The sequence below is a fragment of the Camelus ferus genome, chromosome 8, assembly GCF_009834535.1.
Source record: "Camelus ferus isolate YT-003-E chromosome 8, BCGSAC_Cfer_1.0, whole genome shotgun sequence".
NCBI lineage: Eukaryota > Metazoa > Chordata > Mammalia > Artiodactyla > Camelidae > Camelus > Camelus ferus.
The window spans coordinates 21,158,903-21,183,371 of NC_045703.1; the positions used below are offsets into that span (position 1 = coordinate 21,158,903).

The 24,469-nt window shown below is 37.7% G+C and overlaps 1 long non-coding RNA gene across 1 annotated transcript; it reads left to right on the plus strand.

The window, feature by feature from the left end:
• The first annotated feature begins 18,617 nt into the window (after positions 1 to 18,617).
• Positions 18,618 to 24,469, plus strand: LOC116665520. Its single transcript, XR_004322192.1, has 3 exons — positions 18,618 to 18,690; positions 24,095 to 24,100; positions 24,459 to 24,469. It is a non-coding gene; the product is annotated as an uncharacterized LOC116665520 (long non-coding RNA).

Consider the following 24,469-nt stretch of genomic DNA (forward strand, 5'->3'; position numbering starts at 1 on the left):
TGCCTTTCTGTGTGAGTAGCAAACTTTAGTCCATATCCCTTGGTACCTGTGTGTAATCCCTCTCAGCATCCTTATAAATTCCTGGTTGAGGGACAGACTGCCCAGCATTCAGCCAGGGGTTCTAGGAGCCCAAATAAAATAACACTGTTCTCAAAAACATAGTATCGAGTAGGAAGAAAAAAAAAAAAAAAAAACAGGTGCAGAAAGTCAGACAGCATGATACCATTTACACTACAGTTTTAAAAACATACAAATGAGTATTAACTGTTATTTATGGATGCAAACATGTTAAAGAAAGTATAAAAAACACATGTGGAATGAGAAACATCAAATGTAAGGTAGTGATTATATCTGGTTAAGAAGTGAGGAACAGGACTGGGGCAGAGTACACGGGGGTTTCATATGGGTCAGCAATATTTTCTTCCTTTTTTTTTTTTTCAGTAATATTTTATTTCTTAGCTTAAATAATGGGTACAAAATTTCCTAGAATTTTATGCTTAAAATATACCATACTTTTTAAACAGAAAGATAAGACGGACAAATTTAGAAACCAGACCACACCTCAATGGAGAGCCCTATTGGAAAGATGTATCAGTAAAATATTTCTGGTAAAAATGAACACGGGGTCTTTAAGCAAGTGGTTTTCGCCAAGAAGAAGGCCTGACAATGTGCAGGCAATAGGCTGTGCTGACTAAGGAGAAGGGGGTGAAGATGGTAGGAGAAATGCACCAAGTATGTATTTCCTTTAGCCATGTAGCAAATGACCACGAGGTTAGCAGTTTAAAACAATACCCACTGATTAGCTCACATTTCTGCAGATCAGAAGTCCAGGTGCAGAATGGCTGGGTTCTTTGCTCAGGATTTCAAAGGCCAAAAATCAAAGTATTGGCCAGACTGAGTTCATGTCTTGAGGCTCTGGGGAAGGATTCTCTTCTAAGCTTATTCAGGTTGTTGGCAAGATTCAGTTCCTTGGAGCTGTAGGACTGAGGCTCCCTCTTCCTTGGTGGTGGTCAGCTGGGGGCCACTCTCAGCAACTAGAGGCCCCATGCCGTGCTACCTGACCCCATCTATCTTTGAAGCCATTAACCAAGATTTTCTCCCTTGTGAACTCCCTCTCATGTTTAAAATCGCACTGACTCCCCCTGTCTCTTACCTCCAGAGCTAGATTTAAAGGACTTATGTGATTAGGTCAGGTCCACCCAGACAAGCTTTCCATGATTTCGGACCTTAAATTACATCTTCAGAATTCCTTCAAGGCAATACCTAGATAGTGTTTGATAGAATAGCTGGAAGAAAGTGTGTACACCAGCACTCAGGAATTTGGGGAACCAAACTTCACCTACCACAGACTAGAACTAAGGAGAATACAGAATAGAAGATCAATGCCAGGGGAATTACTAGTTGACAAGTACCTTAAATTGGCACAACAGAGGCTGGGATAGATCAAAGATTATTTCATGAAAGAGGGGACATTTAAGTTGGACCCTAAAGGATGGTAGAAACTTGATAGCTACTGATGAAGTGGCAGGTGTTATTAGGTGTAGACACACGGCCAGAGGTGCAGCGATGGGTTTAGGGGAAAAGGAACAATTTTCTTTTGTTGGTATATGAAGTACAAGTAGGAAAGCAGTAAGAGATAATTCAGGAAAGATAAGATGGATTATACCGAGGACAGTGTTAAATGCCAAGCTATCACTACTACTAACTAAACAATTCAGTTTTTATTATTCCCCTCACCATGTGTCAGAAATAGGACCAGCTGCAGTGTAAACACATAGAAGCATGAAATGTGGTCTATATGTGTATAGGAAATAAAATGCAATTCAGATACCCCAATTTAAAATTGTCTCCACTCCTTTCAATTTTATAAATATTCTGTTTTTAAAAAACATTTTGTTTATATTTATATTTAGGTATGTTTATATTTAACTTTGTATTTTTATTAAATTTATACTTACCTATCTATCATTTCCATTGGCATTAACTGGAGAGATGGTTCAAATGGCAAAGTAGTTTTCCATCAACTTGCCTATGGCTACCTTCATCTGTATCAGCTCCCTGTAGTATCTGTTACTTACTGAGCTTTCGACTGTCAGCATCATAGAGATTTCCATAACATTTGTTCGTTTCCCTTAATTTTTAAGCATGCAGAACTTCATGAGCCAAATATACAAGCCAATCTTTAATATTAAACATCTAGGAGATATATGGCCACTACTGAAAACAATGCCATTTGCAACGACATAGATGGACCTGGAGATTGTCATACTAAGTGAAGTAAACCAGAAAGAGAAAGACAAATCATATGATATCACTTATATGTGGAATCTTAAAAAAATGAGACAAATGAACTTATTTGCAAAATAGAAACAGACTCACAGACACAGAAAACAAACTTGTGGTTACCAGAGGGAAAAGGAGGTGTGAAGGGATAAATTGGGAGTTTGGGATTTGCAGATACTAACCACTATATATAAAATAGTTAGACAGCAAGGTCCTGCTGTAGAGCACAGGGAAATATATTCAATACCTTGTAACAGCCTATAATGAAAAAGAATATGAAAAGGAATATATGTGTGTGTGTGTGTGTGTATCTGAATCACTATGCTGTACACCAGAAATGAACACATTGTAAACTGACTATACTTCAATAATAAAAAAAAATTTAATTAAAAAAAGAATCAGAAAAAAAATAAAGAAAATCAGTTGAGCACAGATATACGGATTTACTTCTGGACTCTCACTTCTGTTCCATTGATCTAAATGTCTAGCCTTGGGCTGATACCATACTGTCTTGATCCCATTGCTCTGCAGTAAACTTTGAAATTGGGAAGTGTGAGTCCTCCTGCTCTAGTCCTCTTCTGGAGGGTGTTTTGGCTATTCTGGATCCCTTGAAATTCCATATGAACTTTTGAATCAGCTTGTCAAATTGTACAAAGAAATCAGCTGGGATTTTGTTAGGCATTGCGTTGATTCTGTAGATCAGTTTGGAAAGTTTTGCCATCTTAGCAATGTTAATGGAGTCTTCCAACCCATGACTATATGATGTTTTTCCATTTATTGAGTTTTTTTTAGTTCATTTCAACAACGTTTTGTAATGACTATGTCTTTTTGTCTTTATCACAGTGCAAAAATCAAGGTGAAAGAAATTAAGATAATTATTGCTAATAGAGAAGATTTTAGCCACATCAAAGAGACCTTAGTTACAATCATATGTTGCAGAATTATTTCTGAAAATTTCCCAGAGTTCAGTTTCATCACTTCACCAAGAAAAATCTTTGGTCAAGCATAATCTCCACACATGCAGAGACTTGCATCATACCTTCCTGCTGTAAGCCTGGATCATATCAATCACCAAGGAAGGAAGTTCTCTAGGGAGTTTGCTCCAAATCTCTCTTAAAACCTCCCTTTCCCTGAAACTTTCCAAACAAAGCTCAAGCACATTACCAGAGCGAGAGGAAGGTATTTCCTTAAGAAATCAGTTAAAAAAAAAAGTTGACATGAAACCAAAACAGCATATGTTTCTCCTATGCTAAAAGTGGCTGACATGATCTCATACTATGGTTTTCATGAATTTTGTTGTACGATTTTATGGAAATAAATACTGAATTAAATTAGGACATCATTCATCTGTCTCTTAAGAGATTGTATGAATGTACAACTTTTTCCTTCAAATACTTGAGTTCAATTCTGGCCTACAAGTTAAAATTGTTTCACAGAACTATTTATTCTGATAGACTAGAAGGTTATCATTTAACCGATTACTTCTTTGTATTTAGAACTTAATGAAGTGATATCCTTAAATTATGAACTGTGCTCTTAAAATTCATCACTGAGTTATTTGGGAACTAAAGGCAACCCTCACATGTGCAAGCATACATGCTTTCACACATGCATGCACACACATGCGCATGTGTGATACACGCACATATGCACAACACCCCCCCAAACACACACACACCCCTACACATATGCACCACCCACATATACCTTGTAATAGGAGACCAAATTACTTCACGTAGGAAAAAATAATAACCACAATGCAAAAGTCCAAGGGTAAGAACTGTGACTGTGTGAATTTTGGTTTTTGAGTTAGTAATTTATTCCCCACATCATCAAAACACCTCAAGTTAATATAAAAGGTTAGATAAAATAGGAAGGAAAATTTTGATTAACCCCAAAAAACAAATCCAGTAAAGGAAGAGCAAAGTCATATAGGACAAATTGAAAACAAATACTGAGATGACAGACTTAAAACTATGTCAGTAATTACATTAAATATGAAAGGACTGAACATCACAACTAAAAGGCAGGTATTATTAGATTGACTAAAAATAGACCTGACAATATTCTTTATAAGACAAACTTTGAATATTACAGAACACAGAACAGTTGAAAGTAAAAGGATAGAAACATACATATCATGTACCATGTAAACACTAACCACAAAAAGCTTGAAAATTAAAGTTACTAAGTTTTAAGGTGAAAAGTATTCCCAGATATTCCCGGGGGCTTTTAATATTGATAAAAGGGTCAATCCAATAGGAAAATATAATAATTCTTAATATATGTATGTGCCTGAATGCATGCCTGATAGCATGCATTCAAAATGTGAAGTAAAAATTGACAGAAATAAAAGGATGGATAGATAAATCCGTAATTAGAATTGGAGATTTAAAAACATATCTTTCTGTTATTCATAGAACAGGCAGACAAAAATTAGTCTCAATAAATAAAATGAATAATCTGACCTAAGCAGACATTTACAAAGCATTTACAGAATATTATAGCCAACAACTATGAAAAAGAAAAAAGAACATATGCCGTTTAAGATCATTCGCAAAAATAGACCATATACTGGGCTATATAGCAAGTCTCGATACATTTCAAAGGACCAAAGTCATATGACATATGTTTTGTGACAATGGAATCAAGTTAGAAATCAGTAACAAAAAATAGGAATCATTCAAATATTTGGAAATCAAGCAACATACTTTTACATTATCTGTTGGTCAAAAAAGAAATCAGAAGGTAAATTAGAAATTTTTTTTAAATTTAAGTATAGTCATCTAACAATGTTGTATTAGTTTCTGGTGTACAATATAGTGATTCAATTATATATATACTTTTTCATATTCCTTTTCATTGTAGGCTGTTACAAGGTATTGAATATACTTCCCTGTGCTATACAGCAGGACCTTGTTGTTTATCTGTTTTATATATAGTAGTTAGTATCTGCAAATCCTGAACTCCCAGTTTACTCCTCCCCAACCCCTTTCCCCTGCCCAGTAACATAAGTTTGTTTTCTATGTCTGCGAGTCTGTTTCCACTTTGTAAATAAGTTCATTTGTATCTTTTTAAAAAAATTCCACATAGAAGTGATATCATATGGTATTTTTCTTTCAGTTTCTGGTTTATTTCACTTAGAATGATGATCTTCAGTTCCATTCATGCTGCTGCAAATGGCATTATTTCATTCACAAACTATTTTGAATGAATAATAATAACACAAATTAGCAAAAATCGTGAGATACAAATAAAACAATGCTTAGTAGGAAATTTACATGTTCTAAAAGCGTATGCTGAAAAAGAGGAAAGTTTTAAAATCAATGAGATAAGCTTCTACTTCAAGAACCTGGAAAAGAAAAGCAAATCAACAAAAAGTGTGCAAGATCTATATGCTAAAAACTATCAAACATCGCTCAGAAAAATTAAAGAAGATCTAAATAAATGGAGAAATATACCACAGGCTTGATATTATTAAGACAGCAATTCTTCCTAAATTGATCTATAGATTTAACACTATTCCAATCAAAATCCCAGAGGGCTTAATTTTTTGTGCATAGAAATGAATTATCTGAATCTACAGTTTACCGGGAAAAGCAAAGGACATAGACTAGTGAAAACAACCTTAGAAAAAAAAAAAAAAAAAAAGAACCAGGTTGGAAGACCTATACTGACACATATTTAACTGACTCTAAAGCTTTGGTAATTAAGATAAAGAGGTATTGGCAAAAAGATAGACAAACACAGCAACAGAACTGAAGAGAGAGTCAAGAAATAAACCCATGTACATCTGGTCACTTGATTTACAACACTGACACTCAGGCATTTCAAAGAAAAATGACAGTCTTATTAATAAGTGATGCTAGAGCAACTGGATATTCATACGAAAAAGAAATAAAATTTGACATTTATCTCTTACTATATACAAAAATCAATTCTGGGTAGAGCAGGTGTAAATTTGAAAGGTAAAACTACCTTGAGATAATGGGGAACAAACAGCACTAACTGTAACAATTTTTAATTGATAAGTTGGTCTTCATCAATATTTTAAAATCTACTTAATGAAAGATACTGTTAGGAAGTGAAAAGGCACTCCAGAGCCTGGAAGGACATATATCTAACAAAGGACTTGTATTCAGAATGTATGAAGGAGTCTTACAATTCAATAATAATAGGGCAAACAACCTAATTTTTGAAAAGGCAAAAGATTTAAGGAGATAATTTACAAAAGAAAATATCTAAATTGTCAATAAGCATAAGAAAAACATTCAACAACATTACTTATCAGAGAACTGCAAATTTAGAATACAGTGAGATATTTCTATACACCCACCAAAGTTCTACAGTTAAAGACTGACAGCTTCTAGTGTTAGCAAGATGTGGAATAATTGAGACTCTCATACATTGCTGTTTGGCTGTTTTTATTCAAAGTTAAACATGTGTCTTTTCTATGGCACAGCTTTGTCCATGAGAAGACTTATGCCAGACCCTTTCATAGCATATTAATTTAGAATGGTCAAAAATTAGGAACCACCCAAATATTCATCATAAGAAGAATGAAGGAGTAAGTCAAGGTCTGCTCATGCAATGGAATGGAACACATCAATAAAAAAGAATGTGCTGATATATACAACAAGAATGAAACTGAAAAAGATGTTGAGAGCAAAAGGAGACAGATACAAAGGAGTATGTAGTTCAGGATTCCATTTATATGAAGTTCCGGGAGAGGCAAAGCTGTTCCACAGTGATTGATAGAAGTTAGCACAGTGGTTATCTCAGGGTTGGTTTTGCCCAGGAAGATACTATGGGAACTTTTTCGGGGAGATGGACATGTTCTGCATCTTGATTGGTGGTAGTTACACAGATTCACAAATATGTAAATGTTTATCAAGCTGTGTTTTTAAGATTTGTATACTATACTCTGTACAAATTATACCTTAATAAGTAACTTTGCATACTGAATTTGTGATATAGTAAAAAATAATCTATAAACTACGTAAATTTGTAAAATTTTGACAATGTGTTACCTCAAATACAAAAGGAGAAAGAAAAATAAAGGATCTTTAGCTTGTAGTGTGAGAAATGAGTAGCTCGAATGGCTGAATTCCACTCAAGGTTGTTCATAGTAAGTTAATGCTTTGAAGGTCAATATTTACTTTTAAAGGATAGCGATGATTTCTACAGAGAAATTTATGTAAAATGTGAAAAAGGGAGGCTGACAAAGACATAATCAGGCTCAACAGAGTATAAACATTTCCAGGAACCAGAAAAGGAACAGGACATGAAAGAGGGAGAGGCCTGCTGAAACCATAGGCGTGCTGGGGCTCAAAGTAACTACTAAAAAGTGAAAATAAAAAATAATAGGAGAAAGATCACCCTTACCTTACAAAGTCTCTGAGGACAGAAAGGGTACATAGAAAACTCTATCATTTAATGCAAATACAGGACGAGGAAGAAGATGGGTAAAGAGGATGTGAAACAGAAAACCCAAACTAAGACAGCAGAAATGAGAAAAATTCTAATACATTTAAAAGAACTATCTTCACCTATTAAAAAATATTATCATATCGATTTTAAAAAACAAATCTTGATATATGCTATATACAGGGAACAAAACTACTAGAAAATGATCCAGAAAGGTTGAAAATAAAGGTATGGAAATAGATAAACTTAGTAAGTACTAACCAAAGAAAACTGATGTTGCAATGCTGATATATAATAAGATAAAATTTAGAATTAAATGCATTAATTAGGATTAAAAGGAGGACTATAAGGAAATGAAAGGATTCAAGAAGATAAAAACATTTATAAACATCTATGTATCCTACAGCAGAGCCTCAAATTATGTATAGCAAAAACCAACAGACTTATAAAGATAAAATGAAAAAAATCATATTAAAAGTGTCACTTCAAAAACATTCAAAGAGACAAAATAATTAATAGGAATAATCTAATGGTACTTTGATAATTTGACCAATTTTAAAGGACTGACATCAGACTAGAGTGACTAATCACCCTGGTTTGCTTGGGACTAAGGGGTTAAGTGCTAACATGGGGAGTGTCTTGGGTGAACCAGGATGACTAAGGACGCTAATTCTCTGGCCATAATGCAAGTAAAACAGAAGCCCTGTAAGTATTTCAGTCTGTATCTATAAAAGACAGTAAGTCTTGTTTTTACACTCCAAATTAACAACAATCCCATATTATCCACAGGATAATATCCCTGGGTAGGCTCAACATCCAGGAACTGTTAAAATTTCCAATTGTATCATAAATACCATATTTTTACAAGTTGTTTGAATCAGAATCCAAAGTATGAATACTGCAATTGATAAATATGTCCTCTAAGTTGCCATTTAATCAATAGGTTCTCCTCTATACTTTTTTCCCTTGCAATCTATTTTCTTAATGAGTTGTTTGTCCTACAGAATTTTCTACAGTTTGGATTTTGCCAATTGCTTATCTGTGGTTTAGATAGAATTAGAGGTTTAATCACACCCAGGTTCAAAGGTTTTGGCATGACTGTCTCATTTATGTCAATATCCACTGAGTTTTTAATTTTAGTTATCATGGTTTCATTTAATTATATTCGGTTCTTTTTTCAAATCTGCTTGGTCTTTTAAAAACTAATCTCTTGATCCTTATGCATATTTTCAACGCCCTCTTTTATTTCTTTAATCATGGTAAACAGGCTTATTTAATATTTTGTGTCTAATTTCAATGTCTTCAATCTCTGTAGGTTTGGTCCTCCTGGATCTTGTGCACATGTCCTGTTTCCTTGTGAGCTCACGATACTCAGAAATGTGTCTGAAGGAATTTTTTGAGGTCTATCTTGAAAGTACAAATATAATAAAGAGACTCAGAACGCCAACATCTGGAGCCACAATCCCAAGTGGACCCAGAGGAGTGGCCCCAGGAGCAGAATAAGACAGATGACACATGACAGAGGTCACTACTACACTCTAGTTACAAACTGATCACCATGCCACGTGACTCCCAGGAGAGGCAACAGCCCCTGAGACCTCTAGCGTCATCTTCCTGTCTCTGCCTGGGGATGTTACATGTCCCCTGTCTTTTCTCATTATACCCTGAGGCTCCAATAGAATCTCCCAGAGGAGGAACAAACAAGCTGGGGCCAGAGGATGACTAACAAAGAGAAGTAGCCACATGTTTCAAAGCAGTTTTGAAAGAAAATCAGCAGATTTGCTACAAATAACACTCAGTTGTGGAGAAAATGTATGAGAGTATAAATGAAAAAAGTCAATTACTAAAGCCAGGTGATGGGGACATGGGCATCCATTATATTCTTCTGTCTATTTCTGTATATGTATATATTTGGAGAATTGTGAAATTCTCTGAAATAAAAGATTTTTTAAAAAATTCAAAACACCAATAGATGGTTTTAACAATAAATGACATAAAATAAACTGGAAGATATATTGGGGAAAATTATACAGAATGCAGCAGAGGGAAGAAAAAGGAAGTTGAGAGACCGGAGCAGGTATTGAAAACTGGAGGGTAGGACCAGGGACAAAAATAGAGGAAGAAGAGTAAGTGAGGAGGGTGGCAGTGAAAGGTGAGTAGTCCTGAGAATTCACTTAGAAGGGGTAATGGATGTTTTTGGCTTTGTAGATCCTCCATATGGATATATTCAGAATCTTTCCTTAATGTCTCTGAAGAAAGGGGTATATATGCTTTGGGCCACATACGGTTCCCCGGCAACCACCCTCACTTCAAGCAAGGCCTTAGCTGGCAGGCAGGCTCGCCCCATCTTGGCGACGTGCTGCTACTTGTGAAGGGGATTTGGACACTGACTTCCTTCCTCGTCTTCAATCTCTTCACGTGGTAGACTATCAGCAAATGTCAAAATCACTAAAAATGTAGTGTTTTCAGATGTTCCAGGTGAATGTTATTTTTCTTTGAAAAGTGGACCAACCTTTTCAATCATCATCATTAGGTCACAAATATGCTACATGTTTAGATGATTAGGGGAAAGTCTTCTGTAAAACAAACAAAAAACCCTTCATTTTAAAATGTCAACAGCAAACCAGAGGAATATTTTCAAGACTATGATAGACAACTGGATAATATAGGTATTATTTTAAAGTACACAGAATTGTCAAGAAAAAAACTCATACTTATCTGTGGTATTAATTTTCAGTATTGTATTAGGAATATTAATTTTTAATTTTTAAAATTTTTAATAAACTTTTTTAGAGTCATTCTAGGTTTATAGAAAGATTACAGAGAAAGTACTCTTGTACACAGTCTCACCCATTACTAACATCTTGCATTAGTGTGGTGCATTTGTTAAAACTGGTGAACCGATACTGACACATCATTACTAACTAAAGTCCATAGTTTACACTGGGGCTCATTCTCTGTGTTGTACAGGTCTATGGCTTTTGACAAATGCATAAGGTCATATATCCACCATTACAGCATCACGTAGAATAGTTTTACAGCCCTAAAATGCCCTGTGTTCTACCCGTTCAAACCTTCCTCCCTTTTCCTGAACCTCTTGACAACCACTGACCTTTTTCTTGTCTCTATAGTCTTGCCTTTTCCAGATGGCAGATGGTTGGAGTCATGTCATGTATTTCTCTGCTCACGTTGACAGAGAAGATAACCCAAACTGGGTGACTTAAACAGTGGATTTTTTTTCTCACAGTCCTGGGGGCCAGAAGTCCAATATCAAGATGCCATCGGGTTGGTGTTTGGTGAGGCCTCTCTTCCTGGCTTGCAGATGGTCTCCATCTCTCTGTGTCCATACGTGGCCTCTTGTCTGTGCACGTGCAGAGAAAGAGAGTGAGTGCTGCTGTCTTTTCCTCTCTTATAAGGACATCAGACCTATCCAATTAGGGCCTCATCCTTATGACTTTATTTAACCTTAATTACCTCCCCAAATGCCCTATCTCTAAATACAGTCAAATCGGGGGTTAGAACTTCAACATTTGAATTTTGGGAGGATACAATTCAGTCCATTACATACCATATGTAACCTTTTCAAACTGGTTTCTTTCACAAAGCAATATGCACTTGAGGTTTCTCCATGTCTTTTCATGGTTTAATAGTTCATTTCTTTTTTTAGTTAAATAATATTCCCACGTTTGGATGTATAAGTTTGTTTATCCTTTCACCAACTGAAGGACTGCTTGGTTGCTTCCACTTTTTGGCAATCATGAATAAAGCTGCTACAAACATTCATGTGTAGATTTTTGCAAAGATGCATGTTTCCATCTCATTTAAGTAAATACTAAGGAACACAATTACTGGATTTTATGGAGCCTGTGTTTATCTTTGTAAAAACTACCAAACTGTCTTCCAAAGTAGCAACACCATTTTGCATTCCCACCAGCAACGACTGAGAGTTCCTATCCCTTCACATCCTCACCAGTATTTGGTGTTGTCAGTGTTTTGGGTTTTAGCCATACAAAGAGGTATGTAATGGTTTTTTTAATTTGTGATTTTCTAATCATATATGACGTTGAGCAATCTTCTCATATGCTTATTTGCCATCTGTATGTATTCTTTGGTGAGATGTCTGTCCACATTGTTTGCCCATGTCTCAATTGGTTGTTTTCTTATTACTGGGTTTTAAGAGTTCTTTCTATATTTTGGATTCCAGTCCTTTATCAGGGATGTGCTTTGCAAACATTGTCTCCCAGTCTGTGGCTTATCTTTTCATTCTCTTAACAGTGTCCTTCACAGAACAGAAGTTTTAAATTTTAGTGAAATCCAACTTATCAATTTTTTCTTTCATTGACCATATTTTTGATGTTGTATCTAAAACTCATCACCAAGTCCAGGGTCACCTAGATTTTCTCTTATCTTCTAGAAATCTTATAGTTTTGCATTCATAGGTCTATAATCCATTTGAATTAATTTTTTTAAAAAGTGTGAAGTTTGTGGCTAGATGGTGATAATGAGGAGGAGGAGGAGGAGGATTTGTATGTGGGCATCCAGTAGTTCCAGCATCCCTTGTTGAAAAGACTTTCCGTTCTCCACTGAATTTCCTTTGTTCCTTTGTCAAAGAACAGTTGACTATATTTGTGTGGGTCTATTTCCAGACTATCTATTCTGTTCTATTTATCTATTTGTCTATTACTTCACCAATACTGCACTGTCTTCACCACAGTAACTTTATAGTAAGTCTTGAAGTCAGGTAGAGTCAGTCCTCTGACTTTGCTCCTTTTCAGTGTTGTATTGGCTCTATATGAGTCTTTTGCCTTTCCATATAAACTTTTGAATCAGTTTGTTGATATCTACAAAGTAATTTTCCGGGAGTTTGACTGAGAATGTGTGGAATCAATAAATTAAGTTGAGAAGAACTAACATCTTGGTGAATTTGAGCTTTCTTATCCATGAACATGGAATATCTCTCCATTTATTTAGGTATTTTTAAATTTTATTCTTTTATTTATTTCAGCAGCATTTTATAGTTTTTAAAAATATAGATCTTGCACTTTTTATATTTATACCTAAGTATTTCTTTAAAAAATTTTAGTGCTAACGTAAATAGTGTCTTTTTAACTTCAAATTCCAATTGTTTTTTGATGCCATATAGGAAAATAATTGATTTTTAAATATTGACCTTGTATCCTGCAATTTTGATGTTACTGCTTATCAATTCCAGCAGTTTCTTGATTGGTTCTTTGGTATTTTCTACATAGATATTCATGCCATCTGGGAACAAATTCTTTCATTTCTTTCTTTCCAATCTGTATATTTGTTTGTTTTTATTTTCCTGTCTTATTGCATAAGCTAAGATCTCCAATCTGATGTTGAATAGGAGAAGAGACATCCTTATTCCCAATTTTAGGGGGAATGCATTTAGTTTCTCATTATTAAGTATAACCCTAGCCATACAGATGTTCTTTATCAAGTTAAGGAAGTTCCTCTGCATTCTTAGCTCGCTGAGAGTTTTGCTCATAAATGGATGTTGCATTTGTCAAATGTTTTTTCAGCATCTGTTAATATGATTATATGATTTTTCTACTTTAATCTGTTGATGTGATGAATCAAAATAGTTGATTTTTGAATGTTGAACCAGCCTTGCATACCTGGAACAAATTTCATTTGGTTGTAGTGAAGTATACTGATGTCTGCAACTAACTGAAATGTGTTAAAAAAAATTAGATGGATAGAGTGATGTGTTTGAAAGATTTTATAATAAAATGTTGGAAAACATTATAAATCTATATGGGCAAGGACTGTAGTAACAAATACAAATATAAAAGCAGAAGTGATTAGATTTATGGTGTTTTTGTTACTGTGGCTAATTTTTTTCTCTCTTCAATTTGAAGTACTCTGAATGTTGCTAAAAATTAAAAAAAAAAAAAAAAAAAAAGAAATCAGTGGTAAATCCCCACTGGGTTTTTAAAAGCTCCTTAATTCCCTAAAAATATGTTCTTGTTTTAAAACTCGGCCTAAAGGTCAAAATTCCAACCAATATAACTGTTTTTCACTAGCAGCAGAAATACTCCTCTGAGCTCTGCTTTTTTTTTCCTTATGACTTAAATTCTAGTTAAACACACGATTAATTAAATATTTTCTTAATGTTTTAATTTCATAAGGGCAGGCAATACAGACAGGAATGAAGGAATTAAACTTGTAGTAAAGTAAAAAAGTGTCCACCAGCAACTTACCAAATGTCTATTCATCACCAGTTGGATTTGGGTTATGATTTCTCTGCTCTTGTTCTACATTTGGGTTGCTCTTTTATTGTAACTCTGAAAAACATTTTTTAAGAGAAAAGAGGACTAAATTACCCAACAAGAATGTTTTTAATAAACAGAGTTTAAATTCAAACATCTTAAGTCCAGAAATATCAAAAGGAAATGTTTACTGTTGCATTTTTTTCTCAGTTGTTTTTCAGCCTTATTTAGAGAAAAGATTTGACATTTCAGATGAATAAGCTTAAGTATCCATAATATTCAAGTTACTGTGCTAGGCATATTTTGGAAATGTAACAATGAAATAGATGAAGTCCTTATTTTGTAGTGCAGAAATCTCAACATTTCAAACATCCCCCAATGCAGACTGTAAGGGCAACCAGCAGAAGGAGAGGGGAGAGTAGAGCTGACTGTAGAGAAGAGGGCATGTGAGCTTAGAGGCAAGGCAGCTTCAAGGAAAAAGTGTTTTAGGAAAGGGGGTGTATTAAGGTTTTCCAGAGAAATAGAAAAAAAAGGTGTATACAGAGGGAGAAAGACTTCTTTAAGGAATTGGCTTATCTCCAAAATCTTCAGGGTGGGCTGGCAGGCTGATGATGCAGACAAGAGTTCCAGTTTGAGTCCTAAAGTGGTCTGGTGGAGGAATTTCCTCTTTTTCTAGAGAGGTCAACCTTTGACTGATTGGATGAGGCCCACCCACATTATGAAGAGTAATCTGTGTTACTCAAAGTCTACTGATTTAAATTTTATCTCATCTAAAAAAATACCTTCACAGAAATATCTAGAATAATATTTGACCAAATAACTGGGTACCATGCATGGCCCATCACAAAGGGAGAAGCACATTGTCAGGCCTGGGGAAGAACAGAAGACCTGTAAGAGGGATCATCTGTAGTAGGGATTATTCACAAAGCAAAGTTAGAGAGAAGGGAGTGGGCTATGATCAAGAGGGGTTGTCCTTAGAAAGAAGGATGCTAAAGGATGGGTTAGGTCATAGGTTAAGGCTTTTGAGATGAAGAGGAAAAAGCTGAAAGAGACTCATGTCAGACAACTTCTGTCTCTCAGGGGAGAATAAGATATTTGCTGGAACGGAGGGCTGGGGGTTGGTGGCAGCTAAAGGCACATTTTGGGGACCAGGATGGGGTTTGAGAATGCAGAAAGTATTAGAACTCAGAATGATTTTTTTATTTTTTAAGAAATGTTGAACCTAAGTTGGGTTTCTCCTCCCCTCCCCTCTCACTCCCTCCAAAGCATGATTTCTAAAAAAGGAGGAACTGTGGAATTATACCAACTGGAGTTTGAATCCCAGGAACCCACTCACCAACCCACTATGTGATCTTGGGAAAACTATATAAACTCTCATAGTCTCTGTTGTAAAGAGTAAATAAAATGACCTGTGTAAAAGTGTTGAGAACAGTAAGGGGTGCTTGACTGGGGTGATTTTGCCCCTTAAAAAACATTTGGCAATGTCTAGAGACATTTTTGGTTATCACAACTGGTGGAGGGAGGGTGGAGGAGTGCTCTTGGTATCTTTGGGGTAGAGGCCAGGGAGGCTGCTACACATTATTCAACATACAGGCAGCGTCCCCTACCCCAACAAAGAATGACCCAGTTCAAAACTTCAGTGGTGCCAGGGTTGAGACACCCTGCTTAGAACAATGCCTGAGGCATCATAAACACTACGTGTTGGTTTCTGCTGCTCTATTAATCACGGCAAACCAAATGGAGTAGAATTTTTACCCATAAGTGGCTACATCTGATGGTTTATTTTCTAAAATATTTCAAGTACTCTGTTGTTTGAAGAAGATTAAAGTGTAATTTAGAGACAAAAAAAAAAAAAAAAAAAAAGAGAGAAGGGACTCTATCCAGAAATAAAATTCTTACACAAATAAAATAGGAAAAAGATCAACAAATTCAAGAAATACCCAAAGTCTAACACCTCCTTATATAAAGGCCTCCGTAGTTCATTTTAAAAAGCTCTGGGTGGGGAGTGGGTATAGCTCAGTGGTAGAGCGCATGCTTAGCATGCATGAGGTCTAGGAGGTCCTGAGTTCAATCCCCAGTACCTCCATTAAAAAATCAAATCAAATCAATAATAATTAGAAAAAAGAAGCTCTGGGCCATGACAGACTAGTTCTAAGGTGTTATATGCGATCAACCAACCTTTGAGGGAAACTTTGAACTGATTGGGATTTACATTTATAATCTTTTTCAAACACTTCCCCTCTATTGATGACATATTTTGGAAATAAAACAGACAACATGGCCCATTGAATGGTTAGGTTTGATCCAGACTTACATGGAATTTCTTAGCTAAAAATAAAACTGAAAAACCTTCAGCAACTTCGTACATAGTACAGCTGTATCTGAAATATCTCAGTATCTCTGGTTTCTCTAGGAGCACAGACACCAAACAAAGATGCAAAGATAAGGTGATTGTAGTTTTTCTAAATCAATTTGACCTATTTCTGTCAAAAATTCAAAGAATTTCTATTCTATTTTATGGAGCTCAGTGGGAGGAAGGCTCTATAAATACATTACCTAGCATTTAGTAATGTTACCACACCTTAGATCCCACATTTGTTTCATCTTTTTCCTTACATTGTGAACAAAACTTGCAGAAATAAAACATGCCAACCTTGCAAAAATTTGCCCTCTCAAAGGCTTTTGCTTGTTAAATGTGGTCAGGAGCCTTGAAAATTACTTCGAATTTGATGATAAGGTTTGAACTAAGGAGTCAGATCAGCTTAAAATAAGTAGAGGAAGAAACTGAGCCCGTGTGCCTGCTCACTGGCCAGTGGCCTGGAATTTGTTCCTTGGCCTCAAGAAACTGATTAAAGTCTAGAGAAAATGAGAGGGAGTGTTATCACTGGAACTGGACAGAAAAATGTCACTGGGGGTTAGGGAGGAGCTGAAGGCCGTGGCTGAAACCATCAATTATGTCACTCTTGTGAGCCAGGGTAAAGCGTTTTCTAAAAATACTAAAAATAGTAGCTGCCTCCTGAGGCCAGCCTACGAGGGGCCCAGCTTTTTATAAATATTCTTTTATTTGATCCTAACAACAACCTTTCAGGGTTAAGATTATCTTTCCCATTTTCCAAATAAGAAAAATCAGAAAGAGAGATTAAGTAAATTGTCTTGAGTTCACCCAGCTGATAAGTAGCCATGGTGGGACTTAAACCTAAAATGAGAGAAATGTTGGGATGACGGAAAACTAAAACTTGATACATGCTTGTCCACAATGAAAATAGAGCTATTGTAGGTTTTACACAATGAATGAACTTCATTTTTTAAACAGTTTCAGGTACATATATTTATAAATTATCTATAATCACACAAGAAAATGACCATCAGTTGGAATCTCTCAAACTCCATATAACCATTCCCTGCACCTTTTCTATGGTTACACACACATACCCAATTTGGCAGAAATAAAAGCCACGCTCTTTAAAAACTCAAAGACCGTGTCTTAATAATATAGGTTTTATTTTACTTTCCTCCTACTTTCTTCATCCTCCACTTACTCCCACATTCTATCAATAACATGTTACCCATACTTCTTTCTTCGTTCATGTAATTATAACCAAACATACAGGTTCATGTAAGAGAATACAATCATGTCTGCATATACGTACACATGCAGGTTTGGGGGTAGTTGCTTTTTAATTGACAGAATCATCTCAGTGCATTCCACCTAATTACACTCAGAGGAAATCCCTCCACAGCAGCTGGTTTGGACCAGGCTTATTCCTGGCAATGGCAGCTTGATGTCCCAGAGTCTAGACAAGCCACGGTATATTCAACCGACTTCCTTTAACGGGCGCTCACTTTGTTTCTATTTTTCTGCCATGAAATCAAAACTGTTGTCATAAACATCCGTCGAGGTAGCCTTGCTTTATTTTGAGCCTTGAAATTCTCCCTTTCCTTCAGTCACCAGCTCCCTCAATTTCGTCTCCAACCCCATCTGGAATCTGCTCTCTCCCCGCCTCCAGGACTACTGCCAGGGCTGGAACGCACATGACATTTAGTTTAAACTATTGTAGTTGGCATTTAACTGATCTTTCTACGTTTGATCTTTAATCCTTCTCTTTCACTTTATCTCCCTCTCACAAGAACAAATCCTTCAGCTTCCAAGATTATCTTTCCAAAGCACAAACTGACCTTATCTTTCCTGGTAGCTCCCTATGTGTACACAGTACAGCTGGCTGAGAGAAACAGTAACGCATTGAGGCAACACATGGAAACCAGCACTCAGACTGGATACAGGGCCGGTGAGAAGGAGTGGGGACCATGGTCACACTCAAGACCGGCTGCCTGTGCCACCTCATTTGTCAGCTCCAACTTAGCTTCCACTGACTACTGCCACAAGGGAATGTGAACTAGACTTGTGTACTTTCATTTTTTGCAGAAAAAACCCTAGAAATTAGGATTTTCATGGTAACCTCCTGATTTACTAGCTACACCAAATCCTCTGTAATCTGAAGCATTGGTCCTAAGATCAAATGTTGATTGTTAAGATCTGTGTGTTATCCCCATCTCTCACTGCCCCTCCCTTCCTACCCTCCACCCTACAATCTATTGTTTTAATTGAAGTATAGTCGATTTACAATATTGTGTTAATTTCTGGTATACAGCACGGTGAGTCAGTTGTCCACATATATGTTCCTTTTCATTAGCGGCTATTACAAGGAACTGAATATAGTTCCCTGAGCGAGACAGTGGGACCTTGTTTGTTACCCTTCACTCTAAACATTGGTGATCACTCCCTGTTCATTCACCCTCTACCAGGCTACTTAAACAGTTATGAAGGATGTTTGATTTAATTGGTGCTTCATCTCTGGATCTGGTCAGAGTCGGGGTACAACGGAAACAGAAGGGAAAGCATAGCAGAACGAGGAAGCTGACATTAGAGATCCTGGGGTCCCTTGCCTCACCTGGGAGTCACGTGGAGGCACAGAAATCAGCTTCCGGTTACATGGGGAGTGAGGGAGTGCCCTCCGCCATAAGTGACCACTACACTCTACTCTGGGCCTACATCTCTGATCTGTGCAGTCGGAATCCCAGCTCCATTTCTTGATCACCTATCATGGGCCAGACCGCAGCTTAGGACATTCACATACAGTTTCACAGTGATGCTTCACCACCACTCTCCCAGGCAAGTGTTGTCACACCAAATTTTCACATAGGGAACAGGGGGACCGAGAGGTTCATTGGCTTGACCAAAATCATGTAACTAGTAAGTGGCAGCATTCAGCGTCCAACCTTAGTCTCCCAACCCCAAGTACATTTCCATCGAGGGCACTGTTGTTACAAGCCCGAGAGTGACTCAGTGCCACATTCAGAGAATAGCCTTTATTATTCCTCATTGGATACATGATGGAAAATATAGTTTGCCCGAGATTGTCTTGATCTTGTTAAAGATCTTTATGGAAGGTTTGCTCATGTCATGTAATTATTTATATTTCCCAAACCAAAAAAAAAGAAGTTACTAATAATAGACATAAAGGTATTATGAGCTTCCAAGCTTGATATATAAATGGTTCTGCTCCATCAGCCTCAATTTACATGTCTATAAACTCAGCTTTACAAGAGTCTCTCTCCCCCAGCAAGGCCCTATGAAATCCCATCTCGGGGAGACTTTCTGGTTGGGGCCCAGTGTTTTCATCCTAGCTGCCTTCCCTGGGGTCCACATCCTCTGCAGGTTTTTTATTTATACTTATTTGTGATGGCTCTAAGTTGGGTCTTAGGAATTTCTGTGGGAAATCTGATTTCTTCTGATAATCTTGCCTACTCTCCCTGACTCACAGATGGCAGTGGTAGAGAATCTCTTAATTCTGCTCCCGTTTTTGGAGACCTTTTCATTTTCTCAGTTAACATGAAACATCTAAATTACGGGTACTGCAATTAGTGCTGGAGACAGAAAAGCTTCGACGCCCTTGAGGTTCTCACAGTCCAGTCTGGGAAGCGGATATGGAAACAAATAATTCTGTAAAGGGGTAACAGGTTCCCAGGTCCATGGTGGACACACAGGAGGGCGAGATCAAAACCGCTTATCAGAGAGCAGGTCCAAAACAGAGAAGGGCAGCACCGAGGGACCCGACTGCCAGGTTTCTTTGGGGAACACATCATTGCTTCTCCTTGGGCCACAGAGAAAGATGGAAAGTCAATGGTTCTGCAGGTTTGTGGAGAGCCAGCAGTTGTTCCTCAAATTACCTGATCATGGTGGCTCCCATCAGAGTAAATGTAAACTGAGGGTAAATGTCACCTTACCTTTTAATTTTTCTTATCATCATATTTGCTTATTTTCTCAATCTGTGTTATTCCAGAAGCCCTGGGTTTTTAAACATGCATAGCCATATCTACACTACCTAATGAGAAAAAGGTTTTCATCAAACCTTGGGATTAAAAGTTAACAAAGAAGATTCCAGCCACAGCAAGTCATGTCCCTTCTACAAGGTTGAGTCATCGCTTAGATCTGACCAGAGACCATGAAGCAGCTCCTCTTCCTGTCTTTCCATTGCTAAAACTTTCCAAGTACATTTCCATGACAAACAAGATTCAGCCTTAGAAAGGGAGCTGTTCTATTTTGGCCTGAGTCTCTTGGGAAATCAAGTTTAGGAAAGAAAGCTAAGTGATACAGCCTTAGTCATGGCCAGGCCTGGCAGGGGCCACTGCTTCTCCCAAGGTTACAATATCCCTAATGACCTAAAATGTGACAAGAGATGTCACATTTCTTGGTCCATTTCTGGAGGGGTCCATTTCTGGAGGGGTATACAAATGACCCCATTAACCTAGGGGCCCCACACAGGGTGGGCAGTTATGAAGTCTACTGGTGCATTAATGGAGGGCTTGGGTTGTACTGAAGACAATTAGATAAAATCTTTGGTCATGACAGCCACAGTACTGGGAGACTAAGCCTATGAGTATTGGGAAAAGACGCCTAGAAACTTCACTATTCATGTTTTATTTTAAACTGACAATGACATTGCCTACAATGCATTATTTCTTAAAATGGTAGGAGTCAGCCATATTGTATGAAGTGTTCTTTCTCACGTAGAAAACTGGTTGAGGAGCACTGGAAAATTGTAGATCATTGTAACATGACCAGAATGGGGACCTTGAGGGGTTGGCAAAGGGCTCTTTTGTGATACAGTTGGGTATGGGTGTCTGAATTGCTCACATAAGGCCACAGAAAACCTGAGGGACTGGACTAGGCCAGGTGAAGAAATGCTGGTAACGAGAAGCCAGAACCTTAGAACCAGAAAAGCAGTATTTATCACCACCAGGGCCAGATGAGGTAAAGCCAGGAATTCATTAATGAATTGGTTAATTAACTTTTAAAAAGTCAATTAATGCTAAGACAACCTTGAACAGAAGCAGAAATAGAGAAGGAGAGGGGCTTGAGATAGACCAGGGAGTGATGTCACCAAGATGGTGGGCTCCAGCCCCTGGATCCACACAAAGATCAGAAATTAGACAGACACCCATGAACAAAAACAGATCAAGAAGAGTTCTGGAGTCCACTTAAGAGATTTCAGCAAGATGGTGGAGCCACACAACAAGGGAAGGAAGACAGTTTCATTTTGCCTGCATCGTTGCACCACACCTCCTCATCTCCCCCTCCCAAGCTGGCACTGCTCAGTGTGAAGGGGGAAGACCCCAGCAAGAAAGAGTTGCCCTCGTAGAGAAAGGATGAGTGAGGTGAGCTACCATCTTCCCCAGCCTTTCAGGGTACCACATGGAGGTCCTGCTTCAGTTTCACCCTGACCAGGGACCACAGAGCTGAGACAAATAGAGATGGCCAGGAATAAGGAAGAAAAGCAGGGGCTCCCAGTAGTAGCCAGCCAGTGGGAGTGATCTTGGTTCTCAGTGACCTGCTCTGCAGATAACTCAACAACTATGAAAGAAGCCAAGGGCCAGCACACCCAGCACGGACCTCCAGCAGATTCCACTAGCTTTCATCTCCCAGGTATTCATCTTTGCTGATACCAGCTACTTGTGTCTCTCCTTGCTCCTCACTCCCTCCCCTAAACCCTGTCAGAGTCCAGGAACCACACAGACAGCTAGTACAGGCCTCTCAGGCTGTGTGAGTGTAAGACACCAGCCTAGATCCCAGTGGCTGACTGTTATCACTGTGTATGTTCTCAGGGCTAGCCCCTCCAGCTGTGCAAATACACACAGCCAGCTGATGCCCATCACCGGCCTTCACTGCCATGCACATGCCTGCAGGAGAAGGCTGAGGGCCAGGAGAAAGCATGCCAACAGTCAGAGCACCACCCCACCCCCACCTCACCCACCTCACCCCCTCTGCCCCAGCTGCTGTGGGCCCAGGTCTGGCCCTGTCTTCCTGTCACATGCTTGTACTGTGCTCACCTGCAGCTGTGTACCTGCGTGCCCCTGGTCCATCCTCCATCATCAGCCTCCACTGCCATGTGCCCATGGCAAGACCTGACAGCCACAGTGGTGCATACCAATAGCCAGGGCCTCCACAGCTGCCAGTATACCAGGAGTTGGCCCCAGCTGTTGCTGCCTGCCCTGGCCCCTACCACTCTGCAGTGTGTTTGCAACTAGCCCCTGCCCTACACAGGGGCCCACAGCTGACCCCACAGCCAAGTGTGCGGGTACCACTGGTCCTGGTCACTACTGGCAGCTGCTGGACCCGGAGGTGCTGCTGGGGACCCACACAGCCCTTACAGCCCCTGAAGACCTTCTGCAGAGCTCACCAAAGACATGCAGTTGTCAGTGCCATGGCCCCAATGGCCTGTACTGATGAGCTACTGTGCCCCCGAGGACTTGGTACCACCACGCACCTATGCACTTGGCTCTCAGCAGACTTCTTAGCAGAGACCTTGCAGAGAAGGAGAGAATGGGATGATATTCCACGTGCTAAAAGAAAGAAACTGCCAATCAAGAATACTCTACTCAGCAAATTTTTCCTTTAGAAGTGGAAGCTAGATAAAGACTTTTCCAAACAAACAAAAGCTGAAGGAGTCCATTAACACTAGTCCTGCCCTACAAAAAATGCTTAAATGAAAAGATGCTAACTAGAAACATGACAACAAATGAAAATAAACAACATAATAAAGGCAAGTATATAAGTCAGATTCAGAATACTCTAATACTGTAATACGGTGATGTGTTAACCACTTAACTCTAGTATAAAGGGTGAAGGATAAAAGTACTAAAAATAGCTTATAGCTACTGTAATTTTATAAGTGGATACCAAATATAAAAAACATATATTGTGACATCAAAAACATAAAATGTGGTGGGAGGGGGATAAAAGGGCAGGGTTTTTGTATATGATCAAAGTTTAGTTGTTACCAGCTTAAAATAGACTATTATATCTATAGGATGTTTCAAGTAAGCCTCAAGGTAATCACAAAACAAAAATCTATGGTAGATACACACTAGGTAAAGAGAAGGGAATCAAAGTATACCACTATGAAAAATCATTAGTTCACAAAGATAGGAGAGAGGAATAAAAGAAAACAGCCAGAAAACAATTAACTAGTTGGCAATGGTGGGTCCTCACCTAGCTATAATTACTTTAAATGTAAATGGATTAATGTGTGACAATGAATATATGCACGTTCATGTATAACTGAAAAATTGTGCTCTACCCTGGAATTCGACACAACATTGTAAAATGACTATAATTCAATAAAAAAGTTAAAAAATATAAATGGATTAAATGCTCCAGCCAAAAGACAGAGAGTAGCTAAATGCATCAAAAAACAAGACCCAACTATATGCTGCTTATATAGGAGACTCACTTCAGCTTCTAGGACACACAAAGGTACAAAGTAAAGGGATGGAAAAAGGCATTCTATGCAGATAAAAACCAACAGAAAACAGGGGTAACTACTCTTATATCAGGCAAAATAGACTTCAAACCATAACAAGAAACAAAGAACGTCATTATATAATGATATAAAGGTCAATTCATTAAGAGGATCTAACAATTGTAAATACATACACCCAACATCAAAGATTAAGCAAATATTAACAGATTTGAAGGGAGTTATAGAAAACAGTACAATAATAGTAGGGCTTTAATACCCCACTTTCAACAATTGACAGATTATCCAGATATAAAATCAATAAGGAAACAATGGACTTGAACTCTACTTTAGATCAATGTACCTAACAGACATATATTGAACAATCCATCTAAAAGAAGCAAAATACATATGCTTCTGAAGTACACATGGAACATTCTCCAGGATAGATCATGTTAGGTTACAAAATAAGTCTTAGCAAAGTTAATAAGACTGAAATCATACCAAGTATCTGTTCTAATCACAATGGTTTAACTAGAAATCAATAACAGCAGGAAAACTGAAACATTTACAAATATGTGGATATTAATACACTTCTGAACAAGTAGCTAAAGATGAAATTAAAAGAGAAATAAAAAACATAGTGAAACAGAATGAAAATGGGGATACAACACACCAAAACCTACGGGATGCAGCAAAAGCACTGGTAAGAGGGAAGTTTATAGCAAT